The following is an 8,859-nucleotide window of genomic DNA, read 5'->3' as shown; positions in this document are numbered from 1 at the left end:
AAGCTAAGGTAGCTTTTTTCAAAAAAGAAATAATTAATTAAAGAATACGGTGAGAACTTGGGTAAATGGTTCTGCGTCCACGAAATGATCAGCCATGATCTTATTGAATGGCAGAGCAAACTCAAAGGGCAGGATGGCCTTCTCCTGTACCTAGTTCTTATGTTATACATTCCTCCCTCACTCGTGACTTGGAGGTGCTGGTGTTGGATTGGGATGGACAAAATTAAATTCACAGAACAACAGGTTTATTTGGAAGCACTAGCGCTGCTGCTGCTTCATCAGGTGGTTGTGTGTTTTTAACTTTGTCCCTCACTGTTGAACCTTATGAACAGCAACAAAAGCCAGGAAGCAGTGCGCATGCTCCACCCAACAACGGTACCAGGATAATTGATGTCAGCGGCGGACCAATGGAAGGACAGGGGCGGGCTGGAGGACCTGCGGGGTGTTGGCCCTCCGACCAATCAGTGAATGAGAGGCGGGACCTGATTATACCACGTGATCGTCTCGCGGACAGCGCGGCTGTGCGGGTGGAGAGCTGTCGGTAAGGAAAGAAATAAACAGCAGGAAGCGGGAGGGAAATGGTGTTGGTCTGGGCTGAGAGGTTTTACAAACATTTGGTGCACATCGGAAAATACTAATTTGAAATTTACAGTCTCGTTTTTGCAGTAAACGGAAAATGCCTCATTTCGCGATTGACTCGAGTCAGTGCCGCCATCTTTATTCGGGGCAACGATTCACTGGACACGTGCAGCCGCCATCTTTGTAGGGGGCAAAGTTCAGAGGGGAGTATGTGCAGCTCTCCCTGATAGAGAGTCATGGGGCAGGATTTACACAGAGCACATTCACACAGGGAAATGGATTTTTGTTTTTCTGTGGAATTGTTCCGTCATTCATTTAAATGATTTGGATATGAATAGAGGCGATACAGTTAGTAAGTTTGCAGGTGACACCAAGATTGTTGGTATTGTGGTCAGTGATAAAGGTTGTCTCAGAATACAATGGGATATTGATCAGATGGGCCAATGGGCTGCGGAGTGGCAGATAGGGTTTAATTTAGATAAATGTGAGGTGCTGCATTTTAGAAAAGCAAATCGAGCAGGACTCTCACACTGGATTGTAAGGTCTTGGAGAGTCTTGCTGAACAAAGAGACTTGGAATGCAGGTTCACAGTTCCTTGAAAGTAGAGTCACAGGATAGTGAAGGCGGCATTGGGTATGCTTCCCTTTATTAGTCAGAGCGCTGACTAAGGGAGCTGACAGGACATTGGTTAGGCCACTATTGGAATATTGTGTGCAATTCTGGTCTCCCTCTTATCAGAAGGAGGCACTGAAACTTGAAAGGTTTGAGAATTGATTTTCAAGGATGTTGCCAGGGTTGGAGGATTTGAGTTGCAGGGAGAGGACTTATAGGCTGGGGCCATTTTTCCTTGGAGTGTCATAGGCTGAGGTGTAATTTTGAAGAGATTTATATAATCGTGAGGGGCATGGATAGCGTAAATAGAGAAGGTGTTTACCCTGGGGTGGTGAAGCCCAGAACTAGAGGATATAGGTTTACGGTATGAGGGGAAAATTCAACAGGAGCCTAAAGGGCAACAAAAATTGTAACATTTCAAAGGCACTTGAATAGGAAGGGTTCAGAGGGATGTCGGCCAAGTGCTGGCAAATGGTAATGAATTAGGTTCGAATATCTGGTTGGCATAGGCTGGTTGGACTGAAGAGTCTATTTTGGTGCTAGACATCTCTGACTGTGGGATCATAAAAGTGAACACTGCTCTGATTCGCCTCTGAGCTCCTTGATGTCCACTTGTTCATTATCTAGCTTCCTCAGTCTCTGAGTGTATTTTTGCTCTGTTTAGTATTTTACTATTACATTCACAGACCTTTCTGTAAATGAATTGTCCACTGCTGCCTGGCTCCTGGCCATATTACAGAGGAGGTAGTACTGGATATGTCTTAAATCGTAGCAAGGTGGATAAATCTCTGGGACCTGTTAAGGTGTATCCCAGACATTTGTGGAAAGCTAGGAAAGTGATGGCAGTGCCCCTCCCTGAGATATTTATATTGTCATTGGTGACAGGTGAGGTGCTGGAAGACCTGTGCCATTATTTAAAAAGGTGGTAAGGAAAGGCCAGGGAACAAGAGAACAGTGAGCCTGAAGTCTGTGGCAGACAAGTTGTTGGAATGGATTCTGAGGGACAGGATTTACATATATTTGAAAAGACGAGGAATGATTAGGGATAGTTAACGTGGCTTTGTGTGTGGGAAGTTTTTTCTGTCTAACTTGATTGAGTTTTTTTTTTGAAGACGTGACAAAGATGATTGATGAAGGCAGACTGTGGACTTTGTCTATATGGACACTGAATGATGTTCCCCAAAGCAGACTAGTTAGCAAGGTTAGATAACATGGAATGTTGGGAGAACTAGCCATTTGGATAAAAAAAACTGGCTTGAAGGTAGGAGGCAGAGGGTGGTGAAAGAGGGTTGCTTTGTGGACTGGAGGCCTGTGAGCAGCAGTGTGCTGCAGAAATGGATATTGGGTTTACAGAAGACACCAAAATTGGAGGTGTAGTGGACAATGAAGAAAATTAGTTCAGAATGCAACAGGATCTTGACCAGATGGGCCTTTGGGGCGAGGAATGGCAGACTGGGTTCAATTTAGACAAATGTAAGCTGTTAGATTTTGGAAAGGCAAATCAGAGCAGGACTTATACACTTAATGGTAAAGTCCTTGGGAATGTTGCTGAACAGAGAGACCATGGAATGCAGGTTCATTGTTCCTTGAAAGTAGAGATGCAGGTAGGCAGGGTAGTGAAGGTAGTGTTTCGTATATTTATATTTATTGGTCAATGCTTTGAGGACAGAAGCTGGGACGTCAAATAGTGGCTGGACAGGACATTGATGAAGCCATTTCAGGAATTATGTTTTAACTTCAAAATTCCCTATTCTGGAAAGGATGTTGTGAATCTTGCAAGAGTTCAGACAAGATTTACAAAGACTTTGCTAGGGTTGGAGGATTTGGGCTACAGGGAGAGGCTGAATAGGCCAGGGTTAATTTCCCTGGAGAATCAAAGACTGAAAGGTGACTTCATGGAGATTTATAAAATCATGAGGGACATGTATAGGTGAACAGCCAGGGTCTTTTCCCCCCAGGTTAGGTGGGTTCAAAACAAAATCGCATGGGCTTAAGTTGAGAGGGCAAAGATTTAAAACGGATCTAAGGGGCAAAGTTTTCAAGCTGTGTGTGGTGTGTGTGTGGACTGAGCTGCCAGATGATGTAGTGGAGGCTGATACAATTACAACATTTGAAAGGCATCCGATTGGGTACATGAATAGGAAGGGTTTCCAGTGCTACGGACCAATAGCTGGCAAATGGGGCTTCATTTGCTGAGGATTCCTAGTTGGCATGGACAAATTGGACCAAAGATCTGTTTCTGTGCTGTACATCTCTATGACACTTTGTTCCTCTTTTGTGGAGAGCTAGCAGAAGCACAGATAATTGTCCTTGGATCTGAGAAGGTTAAGCAGTGATCTTGACCAAGTGCAGATTTGTTTCTGGGATATTTTAATTTGCAGAGAGAGGGGAATTGTTAACAATGTCACAATTTTAGTGACTATTTTCAGGTAATTGGTAAATAATATGTGAACATTATTTTATTCAGTAAGTTCTGAGCATCTGGAACAGTCTGAATGGCAGCTGGACCCACACTCAGCAGTTATTCATAAACAGATTTGGAATTTTACTTTTTAAGGGAAGATTTGGGGGCTATGGGCAAATGGGAAGGGAATTGGAACAGATTTGCAGCATCTCCAGAGGGAGAGAGTACAGCCCAAATGGGCTGAATAGCCCCCAGCCCCTGTGCTCTGTGACACTGCCCATTGACTGTGAATGTTGAAGCTCATTCGAGGGCAGAGAGAGGGAGGATCCCACCACTCCCCTCACAATGGGCCCTGAATGCTTGATGTCAGCACAGCCCAATAGGGGGCAGAGGGCAGTACTGGAGGACCAGATCATACCAGTTTGTCCTCCAACCAATCTGAGTGAATGAGGGCATCCTCAAGGCTGGAACTAAAGAAAGGCACCTATCGCAGAGATTTGAGAAACTGGAGGACATGAATTAGGGAGCGTTCTGTGGCTGGTGAGGAATTATATAAATAAGGAAGAGTTGTGAAGCTGGATGAGGTGATAGTGATCGGGAGATTTGTGAAATCGGAATTTAGAGTTAGTGAGGATTAGTCATAATGTTATACAGCAAGGAAACAGGCCCTGTGATCCAACCAGTCCATGCCAAACATAATTCCAAACTGAACTAATTGTATCTGCCTCCGCTTAGTCCACATCCATCCAAATATTTCCTATTTATGTACGTATCTGAATGTCTTTTAAATATTGTAATTGTATTCACAGCTACCACTTTCTCTGGAAGTTCATTCCACACAGGCTCGTGTGTTATAGTGACAGGCAGCTGGAAGCTCGGGCTGTGTTTTTGCAGCAGAACGTAGATCATCAGTCGCCATTTCCGCCACCTCCACTGAGATGCTGCCAGACACAGGTTCCCGTCCCCTCCATTAACAGCTATGCACCCTCCCAGCCAGGTCATATTCCACTCCTTTGTCTTTCCAAATGTTCCGGTCTCTCTCTGGGTTCTGTCCCTGTCTATTATTTACTCTTTAACCCCTATCTCCTGCAGTACAAAGATCTGCAGGTTAGTTGAATTGGCCAAGCTAAATTTCCCATAACGCTCAGGGATGTGTAGGTTAGGTGCATTAGTCAGGAGAAATATACAGTAATAGGGTATATTTTTATATTTTTAAATACCATTCGGAGGGACGCTGTGGACTTTTTGGGCCGAATAGCCTGTTTCCACACTCAGGATTCTAATTTTCCCAGCTCCCATCAGTTCTGAGGAAGGGCCACTGGACAGATTTCTGTTCCCAGATGCTGCCAGACCTGCTGAGCTTTCCCAGCACCTCCTGCTTGTTGTTCCTGATTGACACCATCCATCCACCTTCCGGGTTTGATTCAGGCAGGGGGAGGATCCCACCACTGACCTCACAATGGGGTCCAGCTGATTGATGGCAGCTTCGGACCAATAGGAAAAGGTGGTGGGACTGGTGGATGAAGTGATAAAGATGGTCATCCAAACAATGGGAGTGAATGAGGGGCGTGGCCAGTGGGATGACACGTCACCAGTAACTCCGCCTGTGCAGTGTCACGTGACTCGGCCGTTGGTGAGTGTGGGACAGGCAAACAGGGAAGGGGAGAGTGGCCTCGGAGACAGGGAGATAATGAGTCACTTTAGACTGCGAAGTTTTAATTACACTCTGTGCGGTAAGTCTGAATTAGAAACTCTTTCCCGCGTTTGCAGCAGATGGGAAAATGGCTGCGGCCCTCAGGTGGTGATAGGTCCTGGGACATGGGCTCCATCTTTATTGGGGGCAAGGTACAGTGAGGGGCATGGACATGTCCTCTTCCAAGGATGGGGGGGGGGTGTGATTTGAAGAGAGGCATTTACACATCAAGCACATACCAAGAGAAAAGTATGTCTTTATATTCTACCTGCACTGACTGTGAGTTTTGTTTTGTGAATTTGTTTCATAGGATATTAAATCAGAATAATTGAGGCTAGGAACTCAAAAGCAAGTTTTTACAGTCAATGGAGTCATCGGGATCTGAATATCATTTGCATTTGACTGTGGACGGAGAAAGGTTTGTCAGTTCTGTTTGTGGGAAAATATCTCCAATATTTTTGTTTAGCAGAAAGATGTACAAATTCGTGTTTGGATCACCCTTTGGGTGTGTGCTCTGTTCTGGACCCTCCAGCTGAGGAAGGAGATATTCGCCTGAGAGGGAGCACAGATTTATCCAAATTACACCTCGTCGCTTTGTAAGAACTCTCAGATTTAGACCCAATCACCCACTTCATGATGTTAAGCTGTAAGCGTCATATTTTCAATTAACTGCAAACTTCCCATTAAAAGTCCTTTTGGACTCAAATTCCAGTACCTTTCAAGTGGATGTTCCAGCTTCTGACAACTGTCTGTTCATTCAGAAACTGGTGACGTCCATGTTGACTCTGGGGTTACAAAGGGCTGAATCAAAAGATAAGATGCTGTCCCTGAACACCCATTGAGATGCGTTGGAACAGTACAGGAGGCTGAGGGCAGTGTAGGTGTGAGCAGACAGTGAAAATGACAGGGCTGCACTGTGAGGGCTGCTTGGCTCAATGAGTGTGTTTTGGAGTTGGGTGTAAACAGACTGATGTGAGACAGGGAGAAGATGAAACTAAAACTCAGTTTTAGTTCAGGCCGTTCAGAAATTCACATGGTCCTAATGTGAACAGCCAGTTTTTAAGTGATACCTGCGGGGTATTTGTTAACAGTTTTAATGTATTTTCCTGAGGGCAGTTGAGAGCTAACCACATTGCTGTGGGTCTGGAGTCACATGTAGGCCAGACCAGGTGAGGATGACAGTTTCCTTCCCTACAGGACATGAGTGAACCAGATGGGTTTTCTAACAATCGGCAATAGTTTCATGGTCATCATTCGCCTTTTCATTCGGGATTGTATTGGATGCCGATGCTGCCATGTTGGGATTCTAACCCTAATTCTTGGAACATTGCACATGTCACTCATCTTGCAGGAATACCATTAAGCCATTGCCTCCTTTTTAGCAATGTTTAAAAGAGAGTTCCATCATTCTACGTGTACAATGTGAGATAAAATACTGCAATGTCCACGTGTCAGCCTCTCCAAAGGGTCAATCAACAGAAATTTGTTTGGGGGTGAAATATTTCACTTTTTTTGGGGTTTACCAACAAAAATGAATCCAAATAAAAATCTAATGTCCCGACATGTATGAAGCCAGAGAGGGATTACAGAGACAGGGAGGGTGGTGGGGCCAGAGGGGATTACAGAGACAGGGAGGGTTGTGGGGCCAGAGGGGACTGTTGTCCAAACATCACTGTGGTGTACATGGACTGCAGCATTTCAGGGAGGCGGTTAACCACCACTTTCTCCAAGACAAGTAAAGGTGGCCAATAAATACTGGTCTGGGCAGCAAAGGCAACCCCCAGTGAATAAAACCAAGCAGTGACCTCTCTGAGCTGACTTGCTGTGAAGTTAAAAACCTCTCTGGAAATGGAGTGGGCAGAGAAGAGAAACAGTGACATTTCACAGCTGCCCTCAGAGAGACCTCCCTTGGAAGTACTCAGAGCCAGGGATCAGCTCAGTGAGTTTCAGTCTCTTCAAACATCAATCTTAGTCAGTTTTATTATATTAAATCTACAATCATGAGTCAGGTGAGGATTTCTTTTTAATGTCTTACGGTCTCTTGATTTAAATGTTTAAGATATGAACCGTAAGCATAAGTTATTCAGGCAGTATTTTTCGAGCAGTAAGACTGTGCCTTTGTCTTGGTCTGTAGGTTGTTAAGGCGGAGAGATGGCCTGTTGTAGAGTGGCGTGCTGTTCCTGTCGGGTGTGGGAGATTAGGGAGAGTTTCAATGAACCTGATGATTATGTCTGCAGGAAGTGTGATTGCAAATCCTATTGGATCGCATGGATTGGTGGAGGAGTGAATAAAGGCAGTGAGGAATTGACAGGACCCTGGGGGGTATGGTAGGTGGCATTGTCAGGATTGCATGATACTGCAGATACAGTCAGGTAGATGGGTTACCTCCAGAAAGCTAGGAGGGGTAGGTAGGTACTGCAGGAGTCTCCTGTGGCTATCCCCATCTCAGACAAGTATACTGTTTTGGAAAATGTAGGTGGTAATAGACTTTCAGGGGAATGTAGCACTGACAGCCAAGTTACTGTTACTGAGACTGGCTTCTAACATAATGTGAGGTATATCCAGTTCCACACGATCGATGGTGATAGTTACTCTCTAGTCAGGGGCACAGTCTGCCGTATCTGCAGCTGGTGACAGTGAGAGATCAGAATGGGGTGGTGCTGCCCTGGTGCCAGTGTCAAGGATATCTCTCAGAGGGAGCAGAACATTCTCAAAGGGAAAATAACCAGTGGGAGGACATTGTACATGGTACCAATGACATAGGAAGGGGAAAGCATGGGGTCCTGAGGAGCAGGGAGATTTGCTAGTGCCACTCGGGAGGCATTAAACCAGTGAGGGAGTCGGGGTAATCCTAAAGAGATAGTGAGAAAAAGAGGTGAGTCTGAGGCTGGTACTGTTCACCAGATCAGACTGTCAAGGCAGGCAAGAGCAAGCTACAGAATGAGGTGCGACGGACCAGTTACACTGCATTTATTTCAGTGCAAGAGACCTGACAGGTCAGGCAGGTGGGCTCAGGGTATGGTTTTGAACATGGCACTGGGATATTACAGCAATTACAGAGGCAGCACTCAGGGATGGATAGGACTAGCAGCTTAATGTTCCAGGGTATAGATGCTATAGCAAGGGGACAACAGAGCAGGGGGAGAGGTGTTTTTGATTAGGGATAACATTATGGCTGGGCTTCGGGAGGATATTCCTGGGAGTACATCCAGGCAAGTTATTTGGGTGGTACTGAGAAATAAGAAAGGGTGACCATCTTACTGGGATTGTATTATAGACTCTCTCCCAATAGTCAGCGGGGAATTGAGACACAATTTTACCGGCAGACCTCAGTTATCTGTAAAAATATAGTTGCAATGATAAGGGTTTTAACTTTACCAACATGGCCTCGGAGTGCTGTAGTGTTAAGGGCTTGGATGGAAATGTATTTGTTCAGTGTGTACGAGAACATTTCTGATTGAGTTTGTAGGATGTACCTACCAGAGAAGGAACAAAACCTGACCTGTTTCCTTTATTCATTCACAGAATGAGGCTGTCACTGGCTCGGCCAGCATTTATTGCTGCGTTTACC

General features: G+C 45.2%; 1 long non-coding RNA gene across 1 annotated transcript; it reads left to right on the top strand.

Moving 5' to 3' along the window:
• The first annotated feature begins 502 nt into the window (after positions 1-502).
• On the top strand, positions 503-8,855 carry LOC132812741 (uncharacterized). The gene is made up of 3 exons (XR_009643771.1): positions 503-541; positions 5,599-5,706; positions 8,814-8,855. It is a non-coding gene; the product is annotated as an uncharacterized LOC132812741 (long non-coding RNA).
• The last annotated feature ends 4 nt before the right edge of the window (positions 8,856-8,859 follow it).

The sequence above is a fragment of the Hemiscyllium ocellatum genome, unplaced genomic scaffold (assembly GCF_020745735.1).
Source record: "Hemiscyllium ocellatum isolate sHemOce1 unplaced genomic scaffold, sHemOce1.pat.X.cur. scaffold_296_pat_ctg1, whole genome shotgun sequence".
NCBI lineage: Eukaryota > Metazoa > Chordata > Chondrichthyes > Orectolobiformes > Hemiscylliidae > Hemiscyllium > Hemiscyllium ocellatum.
Note: the sequence above shows the minus strand (reverse complement) of the source record. Positions and strands in the feature narration are given on the sequence as shown.